Source organism: Emydura macquarii, unplaced genomic scaffold (genome assembly GCF_026122565.2).
Source record: "Emydura macquarii macquarii isolate MOO-44397 ecotype Brisbane River unplaced genomic scaffold, CSIRO-AGI_Emac_v2 contig_18, whole genome shotgun sequence".
Lineage (NCBI taxonomy): Eukaryota > Metazoa > Chordata > Testudines > Chelidae > Emydura > Emydura macquarii.
The window spans coordinates 4,511,186-4,533,662 of NW_027130155.1; the positions used below are offsets into that span (position 1 = coordinate 4,511,186).

The 22,477-nt window shown below is 38.8% G+C and overlaps 1 protein-coding gene across 10 annotated transcripts in view; it reads right to left on the reverse strand.

Moving 5' to 3' along the window:
* MBNL1 (muscleblind like splicing regulator 1) overlaps positions 1–22,477 on the reverse strand; it is a 288,655-nt gene that overhangs the window by 40,558 nt on the left and 225,620 nt on the right. Inside the window, exon 1 of one of the 10 annotated variants that reach the window (XM_067550892.1) lies at positions 18,806–18,815. The exons of the other annotated variants lie outside the window; for them this stretch is intronic. The gene's annotated coding sequence lies outside the window, so the exon portion shown is untranslated. Of the gene's footprint in view, positions 1–18,805; positions 18,816–22,477 lie in introns of those variants that run through there. 10 annotated transcript variants of the gene reach the window in all.

The window sequence follows — 22,477 nt, forward strand, 5'->3', positions numbered from 1 at the left end:
CATTAATCACAAGTCCTTAGCTGTGATGCAGTGTTGCATCAAGTCCTTGGCTGTGATGCACTAAACTAGAATAGAAGACCACAGTGTGTCACTTTCGTTTGGCTGAGTCACTTTAAACGAATGAAAGAAAGGAGGATTTAATAAAGTTTTGCTCTGAATGTTATTTAACTTTTTTTTTTTAATTTAGCAGAGCATTGAGAAAAATAGAGTTTAAGGGTTAAAAAAGGGTCACAGGAGAGAGACTAGGGAGCCCAGAAACTCCTTGCAGTTTTCTCCTTATGCTGGAAGGTCTGGGCTAGCCTTGAAGGAGGCACTGTACTGTGTTGAAGCCTTCTAACCCTGTACATCCTGGGAATCCCCAGGGAAAGGAACCCTCATTCCTAAGGAAAGGCTGCCTTGTGCTGCTTCTCTGATTCCTTTCTCCCTGGCAGCATGGCTCCTTTAGGTGGGAGGTGATCCAATCCAGCAAATTATCCACTCTAGAATCTTACTAGAAACTCTGGGTGGATTGTAAGAATACATACAAGTCTAAGAATGCACAAGGCAGGCAAGCAGGAAAGAAGCTCCATTTGTATGGTTCTTCATATGTTAAAATTAATTAATTTCATATAATTACTTTTGTGCTTTTATGTGCAATAAAAGGTCACTGTAGCAGGACTTTAGTACAACACTACCGATCAGGATACAGTGGTGGAAGGGAGCTAGGTAGAAGGAGGGCTAAATGGAGGGTGAGTGGTAAAGCATGCAAAGAGAGCTTTTAGGCCAGATCCTCAACAAATATAAAGTGCCATACTCCACTTACTTCAATAAAGCTGTGACAATTTACGCAAGTTGAGGATCTGTTCTCTAATAAATACAGTCAGGGGCTTAATTCCTTTGGCACAAACAGTTGCTAGAGCTTACAAATTTGTAGCGAGAGGCCCATGCATGGTCTGCTTCTTGTCCTGTACTGCGATGTAAGGGTAACTGATTTGCTACATTGCATTTGGTACATTTCCAGCAGTTGCAAAGACTTTGTGAGATTCTTATTTACACATCTTTGTAGTGTGCCAGACACCCTGGCCACGGATCCCTACACTTGGCCAGAGTACTGATGGAGTCAGTGGAACTGTGTAGGTGCATGTCTGGGCTAGGATCAGGCCCTAAAGCTACTGGACCTGATTCTGTAATCACTTCTAATGATTTCAAAGCCACCTAACTTCATTTATTTCAAGGGACATACCATACCCTGGGAGATGTCACAATGAGTTAGTCCACGTAGAGCACAATCAGCCCACTAGTCCTTGTCCTCCATAACTGTGCGATACAGTTAAATAACAATTGGGGAAGTTTGGGTTAATGGCTATATGTAACATTATGATTCAGCTACAAATAAAAGGATTTCCTTGTTAGCCTGTCAAAGTGACAGAATACATTGGATCAAAGCAAGGCAGATGACTACTTAGCTGAGAACATCTGCTCTCAAACAGCTAAAGATTTGTTAAAACTTTGAAATAACAGGCCAATAGTATATATAGTAAGCTGTACTTGGTATCATCTTCCCTTGCAGTGTATCCTCAAATGTCAGCAACAGAGAAAGTCAGGATACAGCTAATGGAGAAAAATGCAACACTTACATTGCAGATAAGACATGAAAAATTGTGTGTAGTCTGACCAAATAACATAGCATTTTGACACTGGCTATCTGGGGGACACAGTTTAATATTTCAAATAAGGATTAGGATACTATGTGATATCAAATCCTATGGAATAAATGCTAGAGATTGGGGGAAGGGAGAAGGAGCTACATACAAAAAACCCATAAAAATAAAAATATCCATAAGTGAGCAAAGTATTGAATTTTAGCTTGTTATTTCAAGCATGAGATGAGTACATAAATCTCAAGTTTTAATACTACCATAAATACAGCTGGACAAAACATGCCCTCAGATCTGATATATTCCATTCTTCTGCACAGGACTATATATTGTGCATGTGCAAAAGGATGGACTTGGGTCAGTAGGTCTTTTTTGCATCTTCAACTCCTGTGATCTTATCACATTACAGCAGTTCTGTAATACCTCTGAAGCTGAAGTAATGTCATCACACCACATCACTGGAACGTTTACTCTGAAGAATAGACTAGATGACCCTTGCGGTCCGTTCAAACCCAATGGTTCTATGATTCTATGTCTATGATACCTGAAAGTCTATGGCTGGATCTTACAACTGGAACCTCCCTACATCTGGATTGAGGAATCAACAAAAGAACTAAAGACTCTTATTTTTTCCTGCATTCCTCCCTGTTAAGATGAGTCATGCAAGTGGACTCCTCTCATCTGCCAAGTTTGCAGCTCAAAGCACATGGCAGGATGGGATAAAAACCCCAAACAAAAGGAACAAAATATCTCTATAGTCGGTGGGCTCTGCAGGAACAAGGTGTTTCTAGGCATAAACAAGAGATCCCCTGCTGCTTAACCAGGGTTATCCCTAAAGGTCAAATAGAGTTTGTTGATTACAGATGGTTAATTACCCTCACTGTTAAAAACCTGCACCTTATTTTTAGTCTGAATTTGTCTAGCTTTGGGATCTTATGCCTTTTTCTTCCAGAATGAAGAGATGTCTACTATTACAAATCTCATCTCCATGTAGGTACTTCTGGACTATGATCAAGTCCTCTCTTAACCTTCTTTTGGATAAACTAAAAAACTTTCACTATTAAGGCATTTTTTCCAGACCTTGAATCATTCTTGTAGCTCTTTTCTGAATCCTTTTCAATTTTCCACCATGTTTTTTGAAGTGTGGACACTAGAACTAGACTATTTCTGAGAACTAAGTCTCAAACATATTCCCACACAGCCTGAAGTACTGCAGCAATACATTTCCAGTACTTAAACATTATTTAGCCATACCCTGGGTAACTAAAATTCCTGGTTTTTGTTTTGTTTTTAAATCTGTCTGTCCATGATATCCATATGTGCAATGAAATACTCCTCTCTTCATCAGAAGCCCCATTTAGATGAATATTTTGAGTGCCCTCAGAACAGATCAAGCAAACTTGGCTGTGGCATATTTATAATCACATAAACACTGGTTGGTGCAACCTGACTTTCAGAATGGGAACTATAACACAATATCAAAATATAATTCTGATACTTGGGTCAAAATGCAGTGTCATGTTCTCCCTACTTTTATATCCTCGACTGACATTGGAAAGGAATTAGGTTAATACCTGCCATCTGGAATGTTATATATAAATGAGACCTAAAATTTAGTTCTTTGATGTAAAAGGGAGTGGCATTCTAAGAGGAGGTGGTAGGGGGAGGTGATGGTGGGGAAACACGGCATCACTATCGTCTTCATTTGGATATTATGGTACTTCAGCAAAATGCACTAGGATGACAGTAAATGAAGAGCTGCTAGGAAAAAGCTCCCACTCCTTCTGTCCTCAGATCTTACAGACAAGCAGGGGTGTCAGGCCAGGAATTGATTTATGCTATTGCTACTGGAATGCAAGCGAGGGTGCTTCAATATGTAACAAGAGAACAGTCAGAATACGTGCATCTTGGCCAGGTTTGTTACTTAAATGTTATCATCCCTGAGGACTGCAACTGAGACTTGAGGGTCTGGTCATAATAACCAAAGAACATCTCCTGATTCAGGAAACTAACTATCCATGTATCAGCAGTTATGAATGTTTTGTTCTGCATATTCCCTCTCCATGCAAAATCTTTATGCTTAACTAAAATATATTTGGGATTAAATAAACAAAACAAATATTACAATCTGACTTTAAAAATAATAAAAGAAGAAATTTGTTAAGAAGGGATGGGTAACTTTTCTATAACTGATGCCATGCTATTTTTACTCCATAGAAAAGCTATCACATTTCAGTTGCATTAGCAACTTAACATATCTAATCATGTTGCATCCTTTTCAGAGTTTGGAAGAGGTCAAATTACTGTTAGGCAACTAGCAAACATATTCATGCTAAGGAATATTAACTTTGAATGTTGGAAGAGAGAAATAAAAATATTCGATGTGAAGATTTTTCTTTTTTTTTTTGCTATTTGAACTCAGACAGGCCTAGCGACACCAAACTGCAGCCAGAGATCCCAGGGGGTTGCCCCTGGGTCTGCCCTGAAAGACACTCTGAATGGACAGATCACTACAGCTCTGTCACTCTTAGGATTTAGATGGTAACTCCTTTCTGGGTATATGTTTGCTTGTTTTAACCTGGAAATAACTCATATTCCTAGTTATTAAACCTCTAGATCATTTATTCTGGGATTGGCTACAGGCGTGGTCTTTGTTGTAAGATCTAGGGTACCAGTTGTTCTGGAGTAAGTGACTAGTCTCTTGGGACTGGAAGCAGTCAGAATGTGGTATGATTTTTTTTTTTTTTATAAGAGTGACCATTTATCACTAAATCCAGTTTGTCTAGGTGGCATGACACTAGAGAGTCAAAGGGGGACAGTCCGTAACTCCATGGTAAGACTGTTATAGTGATCCAATAGTTCACATTTGTTACTGACTTGGGGAAATCTAGTTACAGAACACATCACCAGTTTGGGAAGTCTGCCTTGAGGTAGGCACTCACAGTCGAGCCACTCTAGACAGCATGATACCCCCAAAACAACATATAAAGCAAATCAGTTAAGACAGATTTTACTACCAATTTACATGATCATATAGTTAAAACACAGGTATTGCCCATGATACTTTGTCAAAATGTGATATTTCCACACCATTGCATAATTTTGCATAAAATATCAGGGTGTATCATATTATGTAATTTGGCTCCCATATACCAGATTATAATCATCCTTATTATCACATTACTTTATGACACTCACTGTGCTTGACTCCTGACAACAGCATTACAAAGATAGCGCAACGTTTGATATTGTGCTAAAACTTTATTTACAGACTATTCATAAATATGTATTAAAACAAGAGATGAAAAATATGGAGATGTTGTGATCCATGGTAATGCCAGCCATGGCAACAATGTATCTTAATAAGCAGAATGTGAAAGTGAGAAGGGAAAGCACAGACAGCTATCACATGATGTTTTCGTCCTGCTATCGTATCAACGACATTTAGGCTGAAAGCCCAGGCTGTGCTAAACAACCAGCCTGAGTGTCATTAAATTAGGGCAGCATTATGTCTGCAATATTTTAAACTGTCTAGCCTTGGCAAAACTAGGTGACTGGGATTAGAAGTAGCTGGCCTGCATTTGCCCAGTCCCAGGAGAATACAATAATACCTCTGCAGAGTTGCTTTTCCCTCACCTATGTACAATGTTATACTTGGGCACTGACATTATGTATCTGTTATTGTCCTAAACCGGAGGGGGGAAAAATCAAGTCACCAGTCGATTGCTGAGTGCATTGCTTGCCCTCACCTCCCTGCATAGGAAGTGTATGCTATGCTGAATGTTTACAGTTACAAACGATTTAGGAGTAGGTTACCTCGTGCATCTCACAAAAAGCAAGTTCATCGTTACAGCCTTGATTTATCAGGAATATTAACTTGGCCAGTAGGTCCTGCTCTTAAGGCTACGATTCTGTGAGGTGCTAAGTAATTCCTAAGAGACACTGTGTTCCCTCAGTCCCCACTGAGGGGGACTTTGTTGACAGTATTTGGTATTTCTCAGGACAGGGCCCTATGCATAAAGGGCCTGATTCAAAGCCCACTGTCAATAGAAAGAGTCCCATTGATTCTGCTGGGCTTTGCATCAGGCCTATGTTATGTATATTTACATAATTTCTAGTGTTTAAAATCCTGACTTATGTAGAACTGAATAAGACTGAGAGTGGGGATTGGAAAAGGAAATACATTTTCTGTACGACACTGAAATATTGACATTGGTTGACTAATTTTGTTTTTTTAAATCATAAATCCCTTCATTTTCTTTCCTCACAGAGATTCAATATAATCCTACGAGATGCCATTTCACACCAATAAGTGGCACTTGGCCAAAAAGCTAACATATCTCTCCACAGCACACTTCCCAGGAGATGTGGATGGCACTTAGAAGAATTGGTTTATAACCTAATGACAAGCTAAACCCTTGACACAAAAAAGGTACTTATGTCCACATCAGTCATTCACTTTCTGCCTGTTAACAGCCAGACCTACACGTTAGTTGAGGGAGATTTGCCATTGACTTCAATGAGAGCAGGATAAGACCCTGCATGCACATCCTTCTAAGTATGGCTTTCATCAGCACTGGCACACAAAATACAGCAAACAGTACTACTACTATTGAGAGAGAAAAACAGATGTTACCATGCTGCCCAAACAGAAGTTGCAGAACGCTAAATACACATTGCTTGGTGTTGCTAGCAATTCTAGAGCACATAGGCATGATGACATCATTCAAAGGGAGCTGGATGTGCATCCAGGCCAGAAATACAAACATCAAATAAATAAAAAGGCACACGCAGGAGCAGGTGCAAAGACAGCAGCTGCCATAGGGGGAGAGTTTTACCACCACTAGAAGAAGAGTCCACTTCAAAGCTCAAACCACAGGGGTGAACAAATCAGAATCGCCAGAGGCAACTATAGTAGAATCCAACGTGAGAGCAAATGGCACAGTTGATCCTTTTCTCCCCTTATTTGGCCTGGTATAATTTCCTAAGGAATGTAAAAATATCCAGCAAACATGCAGAGCTGAAAATATTAAGAACTGGTTCTTGATCCTTTTAGTTATAAAAGTTATAACCTATACACAAAAATCACAGATTTTTTTGTTGCATATTATCATTATCAATGATGCCAGTACGATATTTTCACAACATTTTTAGTTGAAAAATTAAATTTGTCAAAAATAAAATTTTCCCCACAAAAGAAATATTTTTGATGAAATTTTCCATTTTTTAAAAACAAACAAACAAAAAACAGAGAACCATACCTGTTGAGGTTGAAACAAATTTTTATATATTTTTAAAACAGCTTTGTTTCAAATTGTTGGAAAATGGCTAACTTTTCTTAGGAGTTTTATAACACAAAATAATACTGACTTCTCTTTCCAGTCGAAAAACAGTCAGAAAGTGTGAAAAAGCCCACTTTTCACACTTTGGAACTGTTCTCCAATGAGCCAAAAAAAAAAAAAAACACAGAAGAGACAGAAATGGAGGAAAATACTTCTTTCCACAGTTCCATGGCTTTTCAAATTATCTAGTGGGAAAACCATTATTTTCTGACAGGAACATTTTGAATGGAGATTTTTTTCCTGTTAAAATTCCCACAGGAAAAATTCTCCTTTTCTGGCCATCTCTAGTTATAACACAGTGAAGTAATTTTAATTTAAAAAACACAGAAGTAAATATCTTCACCTGCCACCCCTATAGAACTGATTTTATTCATTTTTTTACTCAAATCTGTCTGGCTTTTTCTTTTTTTGTAAAAATGAAAAATATTTATTTAAAATGTTATGATTTCCTCTCCATCCTTGGTATTTTACTGTGAGTGTGAGTAAAGGAAAAGAGGAAATGAATCAATGGCATTCAAGCTGAAGTAAACAGGAAAGGCCCATTCTTCGACCAAAGAAGATAACGATGTATAATGTAAATGCAATCAGGGCTTTAATGGAAATCCACGTCTTTCCATTGAATTCAATGAGTTTTGGATCACACCCATAATGCTCACAGACCACATTTCAGTGTCACTGACACTTTGCAGAATTTTCAGAAGCACCTCTCCCCACTGTTATAGCATTCAGAGATATGTTTGCTAACGTTCAATAATCAAGTGCTGTTTGTGAGGAAAGGCTCCCAAGCAAGTGGACGATGTGTTAGTTGATGTAAAATTGAAACAATTAAGACTTGTTTTAAAAGTTCAAAGAATCCCTTGGGTCAAATTTTGTCCACACAGATACATGCACAAAAATCCCACTGAAATCACTTCTTAAATATGTTTCACTTTAGTAGTCTGTAGCTAAATTGATATTAGATTCCTACTACAAGGCCAATGACATGCACATATCTGAAAGCAAACTTTGGCACATTATGCTTTCTCCAATTTCCTCCAAGATGTGCATAACCAATACTTTTTTCTATCGCACCCAAACAACCATTTTATACTTCCCAGCTATACAACTTCTTCCTCATATTCAGTTGTTACTGTTATTTACAATTTATTTATTTGTTATTTACAATTGTTGATTCCTTAAAATTACTTGGACTATGTGTGTCCTGTCTACATTGTACTTATGGACATTACTTCCAATCTTTAACAAATAAAATATATTTTCAATGGTGTTGCTAGACTTTAACACAACTTTCTTTGCATTCTGTCAGTCGCATTTCGGGAGACAATGGGTCAAACTGGAGGTGATGTGTATGAGAGAAAGTGGCTCTGACTATAACAGGGTCTAAGGAAGCCTGAGAGAGACTAAGTGGGTGAAATTTTCACACTGTGGGGGCAGAAGAATATTCAGTGACGCTGGCTTCTCTCACCCATTTCTCTGTGAAGGCAGGGGGAGATTTTAGACAGCACCATTGTCATTCTGAGGGAACAGAACCAGATGGCCAGAAATGACCAAAGCTGTCCTTAGATAAACCAGACCAGGAATGTTCATGAGTGTCTGGGGAGAATGCGAGGGACAGTTCTGCTGACACCATTGAGGTGGTAGATGTGTCAGTAGGAATCCTGTATTTGGGAAATGTAAATATTTGAAGTTTAATATTTACATCTCATTTCTTTACTGATGTTCATTGACTAAAAAAAGTAGATCTGTTGTTAACAGTAGCGAATGGCTAGTCATGTTCTCAGAGTGTATGTCTACACGGCAAAGAATCCCCACGGTGGACCCGTGCCAGCCAACTTAAGCTCGCGGGCAAAGACTGCGGGGCTGATTCATTGCTGTGTAGATTTCTGGGCTCAAGCTGGAGCCCGAGCTCCGGGGCCTCCCACCCTACAGTCCGGGTCCTAGAGTCCAGGCTCCAGAAGTCTACACAGCAAAGAAACAGCCCCACAGGCCAGCCATGGGTTTCTCTTTGCTGTGAAGACATACCCAGAGTGGTCTCAGGAACTCTTGCCACGAATGCCCCAGACAATAGCTGAATATGAAAAATAAAGATACCATTTTTTGGGGTGGAGGAAAATAAAGTTTCTGTATCTTATGCATGTTACATCCAGCCAGCATTACTTAATGATACTTGATATTTCGACAGTGCCCGACAGTAAAGGATGTCAAAACATTTAACAAACATTAATCTAGTCTTAGCGCACCCTACTAACGTGAGTCACAAAAATGGGAATTTTACCCAGATCCCCTGATTTACAGCCCTGTACTTCAACCACAAGTTCGCCCTGTCTGGCTTTTTTAGGAATATGTGCACTGAACATTAAACAAACCCTGTTTGCCTAGAAACAGAAGCTGTGTTCTCTATTATGTGCAGTTTTCCTTTTAAAAGTGTTTAGTCACTGTTTCAGCCTGCAATGTGGACAACATGAGGCTGAAGAACTTGACTTTTGTTTTGAGGCAGCGAGGAGGCACTGCTGAAGAATCCATAATTAGACAGTCTACACCATAAGACAGTATTTAAAAAATAGCTTTGGCTGACAGGAAATGTGGGCTAGACAATCTCAGTAAAATCCAGAAGTGTCTCTTCTAAATCACTGAAAGCTGCAGCCTCAGTAAACTGTCCTTCCAACACCAGCGCATGCTCAAGATGAAAAAACAGTCTCCTTCTGGATTTTCACATGCCAAGGTAAAGATAATCTAACTCCACTCCAATACACACCCACACAGACCAACTCCTGATGAAAAGAGCAATAATGTCAACATCTGCAAAGGCATTATAGTTTTGAAAGCAAGCATTATGTGTAAGAGACCCCCATCCAACTCCACTTAAGGCAATGGACAAATTCTCATTAACATCAGTAAGAGCTGGATTGGTCCCAGCTGAAGGAGAAAGAAAAGAGAATTCAAACATTAAGGAGTGGGATTTTCCGGGCAAGGCCTCAATAAAATGTGTGTATTTGCAAGACACTGCAATCAGGCAGAAAGAAGATGTGCATGCCTACATTCAGGAAGAAAACAATCAAGACCTAAGTGCTTTGGAGAAATCATCCAATAATAATTTCTCATTGTGAAAATGTAGCTCATGTAATGCTGCCAAAGTCTGCAAGAGTGCTGGCTTTGCTTTTGTGCCTGACTATTCTAAACTTACACACATACAAAAGATAAAAATAAGCGTAACCACCTCTTTTGGATCAACTTCTTCCCCCTTTAATGCCCCACACTTCCTAGTATTCAGTACATGGCCTGTTTTCCCAAATCAGCCCTAAGTTTTAGGAGTGATACTGATTTTTACGTCTGATGGCAAACAAATATGCCATTCACTTCTGCGACTGCCAACAAGGGGGCCAACTGTAGTCATGATTTTTCCCTTTTTCTTGAGTGAATATTTCAAGGAATACCCACAGATATCAATATCTGATTAACAGCATTCTGAAAACAATTCCTGTTTAGTGTTTCATAGAACCCTCTGTGTCACTGTGCTACTGTAGAAGGCAAAAATATATATCACTAATGTAGCTAAAGACTCAAGGGCATCCTACGTTTAGCCCGTAGGTTGCTTTTGCAAAACTCTGCATCATGTAAATATCTTCAAAGGAGTTTTAAGTCCTCCTCATATTCCCTGAAACAACATTAGAGCAACAGAGATTATATCAGCAATCTCACTGTTGAAACCAGCTTCAGGCTCAGATGGATTTATAAATTAACTGCACCCAAATGACCCTGCTCCCACCATGTGATTTTAATAAATCATTTCTGACTGGATCAATTCTAGTGCCTTTAAATGTGGCATCTATTTCTCTGGTATATATTGGCATATGCTTAAATCTGAGAGGGAGGGTTACTGGTTCTGCTTCCCTATCTTCCTGTGGTAAGTCTGTGTGCCAAAAATTTGTCATAAGTTTAGAGGCAAGGTTGAGCCCACTTGAGATTTGGATGAATAAATCCATATTTAAACATCTAAATTAAAGCTTTTATTTAGGAGCCTAAATTTAGATATCCAGGTTTGAAAAGTCTGGACACAGGCCTTAAAGATGGCTCTAAAATCTCACACACATCTATTATTTTCTGTAACTGGATAAGGTACATACAGTTCAGACACATCCCTTTAGAGGCATGTGGGCAAAAAGTTATAAATGCACTGGAACTGTATACTCAAATTGCAAAGGGAAGAATAGCAAATTGATCATGCTGATGGTGTTGGCTTCTTATTAAAACTTTCTTGACAGTTCCTGTGTGTTGATATAAAAAATGAGTTCTAATTAGCAAGCTGATGTCATAGCTCATTCAGTCCTGTGGGTGCAAATTATCTGTACCCACCTTCCCAAGGGAACAGCTATGCTGGAGCGGGAATTCACTGCTGGCACTCTCCCATAGGGATTTCATCAGCAGAGAGCAGGTGTAAACGCCACCTGAGGCTCTACAGGACCAGAGGCTATGCTGGAGTTGTGCTAGATCAACTCATCTCTTGCTGGCCAGGCCCCACCCTTTTTCCTCTGGTCACTCCACACCAGCGGTTGTCACCACTTAGGTCCTTCAGCAGAGTGGGGGGTTACATGTGCTTTGTGTCATTATACCCCCATTTCAGGCAAACTTACAGTTGCCAGGGGATTTGTAGTGTGGGTTCTTCCAGCACATATCAAGCCCATTGTCCTGTATAGAAATGAGCTCTGGTTGAGTTCACACTGCACAGTAATGTCATTAAAGTTGTACAAAATATCATTCTTGGCTCAGAGGAATGGTACAGTCCACTTCAGAGCCCATTCATTCACCCTTTCCAAGCCACCCTGCCCAGTTCTTGGACCCCCCTTCTCTTGCACAGCTCAGGTTAGTAATAACAGGTCCTTGAATCTATTGTACAGTATAGATACATTATTATTATTCATTAGTATTATTTGTATTCTAGTAGCCCTCACAATGTGCTAGGTGCTATATACATGGTGGGTGGAGGTTATACTGCAATCATTCATATAGGGACAATGGTATTTATTTTCTAAGCATATTTTTAGCGGGTAGCAGCTTATAGAGATAGATAGATGTGTGGTTATTTTTTCATCTTTTTGGTGATATGTGAAGGGGGCATTCTGAAATTTGCAAATATTAGGTAGGACCCAACAATAATATAAAGGGACTTGTATGATTTAAACATGGGTCAAAAAATAACAATTAGATTCAGCTAGGAAAACTGCAAGCTAATATATCAGCAGGCAGGGGATAATCTGAAAGAGGACAAAATCTGGGAATCAGTAATTCTAAAAGAGACCGCAGAATTATCAAATGAAACACAAGTTTGTAAGGCAATATGGATGTAAAAAAAAAGTCAAAGCAATTGTGGACCGACTACCCAAAGACAGACTGTCATGCAGCAGGAAGGTAACACTCTCTCTCTATATGGCTCCAGAATGATTGTACCTGGAATACTGCATTAAATTCTGAACACTACCAAAAATATATTTTACAAATTTAAAAGAGTTTAGAAAAAAGACAGGCATCACATGGAGGGAATAACTTCTGAGGAAAGACTAAGACCCTGTTTACACTTAACCACCGAGATTTGGTGGCAGACAACGGGAGTTACGCAAGCTATGCAAAAAACTTGTGTAACTCCCGTTGACTTCTCTGCTTCTCTTCTGCACACTGTCTTTACTGCACTGCGCCGACGGGAACCGTGTTCCCGTTGACACAGCGCTACGCCAACTTGTGAAGATGGTTTTAGTACATCGATTTCGGGATCGACTAAGCGGGTCTTCACTGACCACTTAGTCGATCCAGAGAAATCGATCTGATGGCGGCAAAATAGCCATAGCCTTAGAGAGCTAAATACATATAGCTGGGAAAGACGACATAAGAACTGTGTGTAACTATTTACAAATAGTAAAACCCAAGATTGCAAAGGATTTATGTAGCGTGGTTCACAGGGGGTATAACTAGGAACAACTGAATTAAATTAAGAAAAGAAAATTTTAGGAGAAGTATCAGGAAATATATCCTGATTCTGAGATGCATTCTCTATGGAGTCATCTCCCCATGGAAGTAGTGGAAGCCCATTTTTTGGGGCTCTTAATACAACACTGGATAACACAACAGAAAATGCACAGATGTGAACAATCGGGCATTAGCAGGGAGAGACTAGATGACCTAGTAAGTCTCTTCCATCTCTAAGGTGTATATTGGAGTTTATGATAAATGGAAAAAAACAAGTAAATTCCTTTCTGAGCTTGCTCAACCTTGGAGAAATGGAGCTAATGCCTCATTAAAAAGATACACAGTAAAGATAAATGTGTGTGGGGGGGTTAAATTAAAAAAAGCCTCAGTGACTGCTTTCAGTTTGTGCTCTTATAGTGAAGCAGCACAGCTTTCCCTTTTAAACCAGATTCTAGAGGACTCACCTCTAGATGAGGATTATTATTTCACAAGATAAAAGTTATGGGGTTTCATTTTTTAAACATTGTAGAGTGCATATAAAGCCTAACGTTACGGCAAGTATCATATAAGGTTTTGCTACTGCAGTGATATAAAAACAGCAAAAATAAAACAGACAGCAAGCTGGCCCACTGTACACTTTGCAATCTTAAAATACAGCTCAGATCATTCATTTTAAGCAGGATAATCTTGATTATCCACTGAGTCATATTTATTTATTCTGCCAAAATTAGGTAATATTTCATAGCTGGATATGGTCTGGGACAGTCTTAAAAGTAAGCTGCGCCTGCCTGCTGGGTCTGTTTACTTATGCTATTTTTATAACATTGCAGTAGCATAACCCAAGTTACAAAATACTGCTATACCATTCTGCTCCATGTTTATTCAATAACTGTTGCTTATATAAACAAATTGGAAAGCATCTTGTTTTTCATAAATCATCTAACACCGTACCATTAATATATCTCTATAGATGTTCACAGACACAAGAGAACAAAAGAGCACAAATATGCTATTTATTAAGGGATGAAACATTATTTGAATAAATGTTTGTTCTTTCTCTAAGGTACTAAGGCTCAACTTCTTTGCCCATATGGAGTGACTGAATTAGCCATTCACACAATTTCAGGGAACATTCTGAAGTGTCTGTACTAATTCTCTCTATTTTGTTAGACATATAGCAGGTTGCTAGAGTAAGTTTAGGTTAACTGGACCCGATCCAGCAAAACCTTACTCACCACTGGAGCTATTGTTCAGCTGAAGGAGGACAACTCCACTCAGTAAGGTGTTTTGAGGACTGAGTTCTTCTTAGTTTGAAGCAATATGTAATGCTTCCAAGTACACAAAGTAAAATTATTAGCAAAACAAGTCCTTGACCATAAATATCTTGTACATAAAGAATGATGCACAAAAAAAGAAAACAACTACCTTCCCATTTTATCTGGAATTCTTAATATAGCACCGTGCTCAAAGAAAACAGGCTGTTGGCATGATAATTCTCCAATTAAAAATTGTTGCCTTAGCAACAGGTTTTAATATATACTATAGGTGATATGAGCTGGCTATGCTAACAGTTCAGTCATTTGCACCTTAGCACAAACATAAGAAAATATATTGTGTGTAGAAAGGAGCTATCCCTAGGGAGCATGGGGACAGGTCCACATTTAGTGTACATGCATCGAAAATGCTGAAGTGAATGGAATTATGTTGATTTACACCAGCTGAGGACATGATCCATCAAGTATATCTCCTTGTTCATAAGAAGTAGAAATGAAGTTCATAAGAACATAAGAAGAACATAAGCATGGCCATACTGGGTCAGACCAATGGTCCATCTAGCCCAGTATCCAGTCTTCTGACAGTGGCCAATGCCAGATGTTTCAAAGGGAATGAACAGAATTGGGCAATTATCAAGTGATCCATCCCGTCATCCGGTCCCAACATCTGGCAGTCAGAGGCTTAGGGACACCCAGAGCATGGGGTTGCACCCTTGACCATCTTTGCTAATAGCCACTGTTGACCTATCCTCCATGCACGTCTCTCTTTTCCTAATTGTAATAAATGTAAAATGAACTGTGGGCCAAGTATTTTTTTTCAATTACAATAGTACAAATCTAGATTTTACAAACACACACACACACACATACCTTTTAAATGCTTTTGTGATCTTATCGTTAAATTTATTATCATGCACACAACATTTAGGGTCATTAGTGTTACCACTGAAATCAATGACAAAACCTTCATACGCTTCAATAGGTAGAGAATCAGCCCATTAAACATTTTAAAAAGGCTTTCTTTTGCAAGCACACTTTAATTTCTGTAAATAGTTTTTGACTGTCACTACAATCTTTAAGCATCTTTAGTGGTATTATGTATCCAACAAAGAGTTCATGTACCATTTATGCTACTGTATCTTGGTGAGAGAAATGGAACAAATAATCTTCTGGTATTTAAAAGGCTACACTGTAAAATTATGAAAAATGTTTCTTATACTTACTAGATGTTCATACTACCACAGTATGATTATATCAAACAAGATGCAGTTAGATTTCATTAATAGTACTTTTAAACTAACCACTATTCTATACCTAGACTGCACCACGAAATAGAATGGCTACTATGGAAAATGAAATTGTTCTACTAACATTTTCCCCGATTTGCTTTTTAACTAGAAATTGGATTTCTGGTTACCGTGGGAAACTCACACAGGCACCATTCTTTTGTATCTCATATTGCTGAACTATACTTCTAGTATTGAAGGTCAATGTTGTCAAGCAGAATCCAAATAAACTGCAATACAACTGCATGGCATTTATATCTTTGTTTGTAAATAGCTGTAGCTTTCAGTATGCCTTATCATATACATTCATTATTCTTTTTGCTTTTCTCCTTCTTGCCCACCACCCTGTCTTAAAATTCATTTTAGGAAAAAACAATGATACCCTAATCAAGGAAATCTTGGGGAAGAAAAGGCTGATTGATTTGCTCATTTGGAGGACAAAGGAGAAAAATTTTAAAATCCAAAATATAAATATGTATTTTCTGATCACCAATGCTAAAAAGACTCAGTAGATCTGATTCTAATCTCAATTGTGATAGTATAACTCTACTGACTTCCGTGTGGTCACTCCTGATTTACACTAGTTTATCAAAGTCTTCATCAAAACAATAATCATGCTAAAACATGGAGCTTTCTCCAAGAGGTTAGACACCTCCATTTGTTTGAGGCAGAAACACCCAAAGATAGCTCTCCAACTCATCTGACTCTTATCGTAGTCAGCAAAAAGAGGCTCAGTTAAATCCATACTACAGCTTTCAAAAACACTCCTGATTATCACTGGTGGTTCTGTCGTTAACAGGAATAAAATTATGAGATATTCTAACACGGTTCTTCATTATGTATTCTGAATCAGTCATTAACCAAAATCTGTAAATATTCAACTTCACACTTGGATCTTTAGGTGTCCAAATTAAAATCAAGTTTGTTTAGAAATAACTGGGGAAAACCCAAGAGAACAGCCTGTTGCCACACTCCTGAATTCTCTTGTTGAAGAATAGTAATCTCATTGCATTATAGCTATACAAAATTAAATATTTTTGATTCAACACAAAAATATCTGTTTTAACAAGCAGAAGTGCCTTCTGCCAACAAAGATTTCAGTCATTAAAACCAAAAATTGGAAAACTGACACCATATAAAATCTGCAATTTGCCTGTAAATGGTAAAACAACCTGTGTCGATGCACATCTGTTTTGGTTCATAGAAAAGCACTTTAACAGATCTCTTGTTGTAGAATTAGAGGACAGAGAGTACAATCTGAAACTACTTTTTAAAAAATAAATTGCTATCCTTTTACTATTATGGCAGCTATTCTGATATCCCTGATCTTCTAAGCATACACTTTCAAAATGAATTTTTTTAGTTAAACAAAAATAATTATCTGAATGTATTTTACTGACATCAGCTTCATCTGAAAGGAACAAATTTCATTCTCAGTGAAACAGTGGGCATGCTTACGACTCTGAAGCAAGACAAATATCCAAAAGCCACACCTTTTTTGGCTAAAAAAACAGTGTGTGCATGAAGCAGATTTAAAAAATCCCCAAATCTAAATATTTTAGGGCCAGATTCTGATTCCCTTATATCGATTAACACTTTACTGTCCAGCACTTCCACTGATTTTATTGACTTACTGAAGTCAAACTGATTGGTCAGAAAGTAAGGTGCTATTAAATGCAGGTATTTACATCGGAAGGATAGCAAGATCTGGCCCTTAGTTTGCAGCTCAGGGGTGTAGTAGCAGCATTAACATCACAAAAGGCTAGAGGGCTTTAATTTTAATTTTTTTTAAGCAGATGGGATTCGTGACAACAAAAATGCAGGGAGAAAAATGAAGCTTGTTACATGTGCCAAGCATTTATGTGTTTTGGATAAACATATATGAGTTCATGAAAATATTAACACTAAATAACCTGAAGCTATTTTGCTTTGTTAGCCAGCAGTAGTGGATGACAATAATATCTTGGCTTTAATTTATTTTTGTAAATCTAAAAGGATACAGTGAGTTCCTTTATAACAGCTTTTAAAAAATCTTTTCACTACTCATTTCCCTCCCAACCTCTCCCAATTCTTTTCTTTTGCATTTCCACTGGAGCTGGAATTTGCAGATACATCAACAGGGAAAGTTGAATTATAGATTTTTTGGTTTTCCTTTATAAAAAAAAAAAAGAAAACAAAGGCTTTTCTAAAATAATAAATCCTCATCAGTGTTGGATATATTAAAATAAGACAGACATTTATAACCCCTCCCAAAACGCAACCACAATATATGCAGGTGCAAAAATTCATGCTGGCATGTGCAAAGGGCATTTGGATAGACACAAAAATTGTGTACAGATATACTCAATAGTCATGCATAAAAATGTTTTTTCCCCCGACATATAAGTGGGTGTGCTGCAAATACTATTCTGTGTTCAAAGTGCCCTCGAAAATGTGAACTTGAAATCTAAAGGTTACTCATAAGATAGCAATTGTAAATATATAATATGTCCTATTTTACGTTTGGTTTACTTATAAAGTAAAAGCTTACGAGTCAGATTCTACTGTCAGTTATACTAGTAGAAATACTAAGTAACAGAGGACAGAATGAGACCAATAAGCTTTAAAAAAACCCAGGAAACAACATCCTGCTTGTTAAAGAATGCTGCATATTTTTCAATAGTAACATCCAGTAGTGTAACAAGTTAGTGTAGCAAAACAAATGCTACCTGAGAACTTTATTATGGTAGAATTCCTACTCCTGCTCCAAAAGCATAGACTCTAAACACTTGCACATTTTAGTACTTATGACAAACAGCTGAAGAGCTCCGATTCTATTCAGCAGAGGGTAGGAGATACACATACTCAATAGCCGGTTCATTACATGCTCCCTCAGTTTTTAGACAAAGCTCATCCACAAGCATCAGAAACCAATATAACTAATCTGTGGCCACCGGGGTTATGTCTACACTTCAATAAAATACACACGGCTGGCCCATGTCAGGTGACCCACTCACAGGGCTCAGGCTGGAGCTGTGGGTCAGGGACCCTCCCCCATCACAGGGTTGCAGAGCCTGGGCTCCAGCCCAAGCCCAATGTCTACACTGCTGTTTTACAGTCCTGCAGTCCAAGCCCAAGTCAGCTGGCATGGGCCAGCCAGAGGGTATTTTATTGCAGTGCAGACACACCTCTAGAAACTTCATGGTTGTCATTACATTGTAGAACATAGCCACTCGTAAAATCACAGTGATAATAATGTGGATAGAAATCAGACCCTGCTTCTCCAAAAGCAGAGGCCCTTATTTGGGCCAAAGAAGAATCTCCATTACCTGGTTAGCTGTATATAGTCCTTAGGACATACAGTTCTGATTCCATCTAGCAGAATCACACACAGTCTCTTACTGTATTGTAAGTACAGTACAGGGCTGTATTGTGACTGACAGCACAGATGGACTAAAGATGCAGAAGCTTATTTTAAGACTTATACTTGTGAATTACAATACACTCAAGCATTGTATTGATATACTTGACATACGTTATGTAAAATATAACCCTGCAATCTACTTGTAACATGGTTAAAATCCAGATAACAGGTTCCTTTTAATTTCTGCTTCAGGCAGCATTATCTCTGTTGATTTTGCATGCTGATCTACCACAATATTGACAGGGAACATGTTACTGAGTCCAGCTCCTCCCCACTGCTAACCTGCCTAATTTTCTTTCCTGGCCTATGGGTCATATGCCTATTTGGCAGACAGAAAGGTGGCCTTGTGGAGAACAGGACAGTATCCCCCACTGCAGATCCCTAATAGGTTTTCTCTGCAGCACCGTTCCCACAGCAGGTAAAAGATACGGGCCAAAGTTATTATCCACTCGCAGTAGCAACACAGATACAGAAAGATACTTGCCAGAAGAATAGCTCACTTTGCTACCAGAAAATCTGGCCTCATGAGTTCTTATCGCATACTATCTGGGTTTCCTGTGCACCCAATGTGCTCCTACTGCGGTGAATGTCAATAGTTAAAACAACAATAACAAATGGTACAGATATAAACTGGCTACAGCATAGCCTCTACATATTCAAGAGAGCTTCACAAGGGTCACCACCTTCTGATATAATTTTACACTGTTCATTTATTAATAGTTTCCTAAAAGGCTCTTCCTTCATAGCTTCTGCCCATCTCCCCTTCCTCCTAGGATAATAATGATCAGAATAAGTATGATAGTTTCCAACAACACATTATCCCATTACACTGTTAGAAGGTGCGTTAAATATACAACCTTTTCTAACCCATTCCTCATGCCATGTTTCTTTAAGAAAATCTCAGGAGGAGATGTAGCACAGACATTCACTCTTTGCAGGATCATTAAGAGGAATACTACAGCTGCACTATGGACTGTACTGTGCCTGATAGCAAAGATGGTTTAAGGATGCACCATTCACACATCAGCTGCACCATTCAGAGGCAACAGGAAAATTCAAAGAAACAATGAGATAAAAGCAGAAATCAACATGCATGAAAGACCTGCAGAGAGCCCCTAAGGAAAGCTTGAGTAACAAAAGACTACTCACCTAGCCTATTTTAATACTATACACAGCTGCCAGCTTTTCCTCTTTGACTTTGGATTCTATCCTCAGTTCTCCACGAAAGAAGAATATTTTTTCCCCAAATCTCCCATTGCTTGCTTTAGGATGTAACCTGCTGACAAACTTCATCCATTCTTCCCCAGAAGAAACTTGTGTTCCATTTCAAAACTCATTACTCTGTCCCAGGAAATAGTGTTTCAAGTTCCATGTAGTTAAAGGAATTAAGCTTTAAAGGGCTGGGCAACTCAGGAGATGCACAAAGATATGGAGCCTTCCTTCTGCAGATCATAAATTATATTCTTGTCAAGAGAAGTGGTGGCCTAAAGTCTCATTATATGGCCTATGAGACCTAATTAGCTGTGGCCTACATGTAAGGAATTGCTGGACTTCAATCCATTCTTAGTGAGTGATTGTTCAAATTAAAAAAAAACAAAAAAAACTCAGTATCATAACTGGCACTATTAGGCACATTCTTGACAGCCTCAGTAGAGAGACCAAGCACTGAATGCGCAGTGGAGAATGAATTACCATTTCATCCTTAGAAATGGCTCTTCCAGAGGTAGGCCGAGACACACTGGCATGAAATTATGGGAAAATATGCACAGCTGATTGCATGTATGAAACTGCTCTGCGGATAAGCACTGCAGACATCTTCAGTTTCCAGTGCAATCAGTCCATAACTTTTATGAACACTACACTCATTTAAAATGTAGAATAACTGACCTCTTGTCCCTTTAATTCCTCCTGGGAATTCCCCCAGTCTCTCTCTTTTGGCCCATGCCATGGTTTACCTTCTACCCAATATACCTACACTACGTCTAACCATTCAGTTTCCCATTTCCTGAGTGCTTGTGCATTGCGGCCCTCATTTCCTCTCTGGTATTATCCACTCTTATACTTTTCTTGTTTGAGTAACTAATTTACCAGATTACTTGGATACTACGAAAAATTATGGTAAATATTTTTTTGCTATCGTTGCATATTGTACATTCAGAGCAATCACAATTTCAGCCTATATACGAGAGATCCAAACTATGCCCTAGCGCTAATTGCTTAGGGGAGGTTAGCATGAAATTTAATCTGCACTGATCAATCTTAATGGAGGGGAGATAGAAATAAACAATGGATGATTCTCTGTTTGTATAGCACATGTATGTGGGAGAAGAAAAATCAGAGTTTTAGAAGACTATTTCCATTCCTAATTCTGCATTGGTACAGCTTAGGTTCCATTTGATTTCTTCAAAGGGGGGCAGGTTTCCTACTAGCTTTGCTTAAAACTAGGTTTTTATCTCTCCAGCTAAATGGATTTAAGGTCAAATTATTTCACACTGATATTTGTCTATTTTGTTATACATTAAGCCTACTGTCCAGTAAATAAGATTATATAAATCCTTTCTCATTCTGTTACTCTAATGTGTTGTGCTATGCAACTGAACTACTCTGGTAAGTCTCAAGCACAATCTCTCTCTTTTACTCAACTCAAAAACTTCATGCTAGCCATGAACTAGTTTTAGGCAAAGCCCTGAGTAAAGGGTGTTATATAAGATGGGTTGCCCGAGTAGTAACCCCAAGAGACCTTGCTTCCCAGGTACACCCCACTAAAGCACAATTCATCTGTGCTCCCCTCTGGCACAAGGCATAATCTACAATAGCGTATTTCCCCTGCCATCATTCAGCCACACTGGCCTGCATGTCAGGGGACACTGAGTCCTGGCTTTGTCCATTTGCTCATGCAGGGAACATCTGGCATGTAGCCCCAGCTCACCCTTCCGTGCCTGGGGTTACAATCACAGTAGTACAGAGAAGGTCAGGGGGCCTTCCTGCCTTAACTGCCTTGCACATACACATTAGGCCAGGACACAATCCAGCCCCATCTCTGGATGAGATGGGATCTCTGTGAGCAGGTGGAGTTCCCTCGGTGCTCTAAATTGAGCATACACAGTCCATAAATAGCTCAGTCTTATCATCTACTTGTCCTTTGGCTTTACTGGTAGTTTTGAAACACTACCACAAAGTAATACTGCCCAAGACTGTCTGCTGCAAGGATCTCCGTGCATAGACATCACCGCTGCAGACCCTAATTTGCTCTGTCTAGAGAACAGCATTCATATTCCTGATAGAGGTCACAGGCCTTCCAGCCGCAATGAGTAAGCAGAATTCACTCAGCAGGGTTATGCAAGGTTCCTCTAGCAACTGCAAATAGGGTGGGTCAATCGAAGGGCCCTGCCACCCTGTTTACCGCCCTTTCTATTAAAAGCAAGATAGCACCATTCTCAAAATATCTTTAGGTCAAAGAGTTCAGAAGAGCTCTTGCTCTCCATAGAATAAAAAATCATTTAGCACATGTGCCTCGAAATTTTTACAAGTATCATCATTCAATTAGTACCATACACCCTTCAAAATAACATAATAA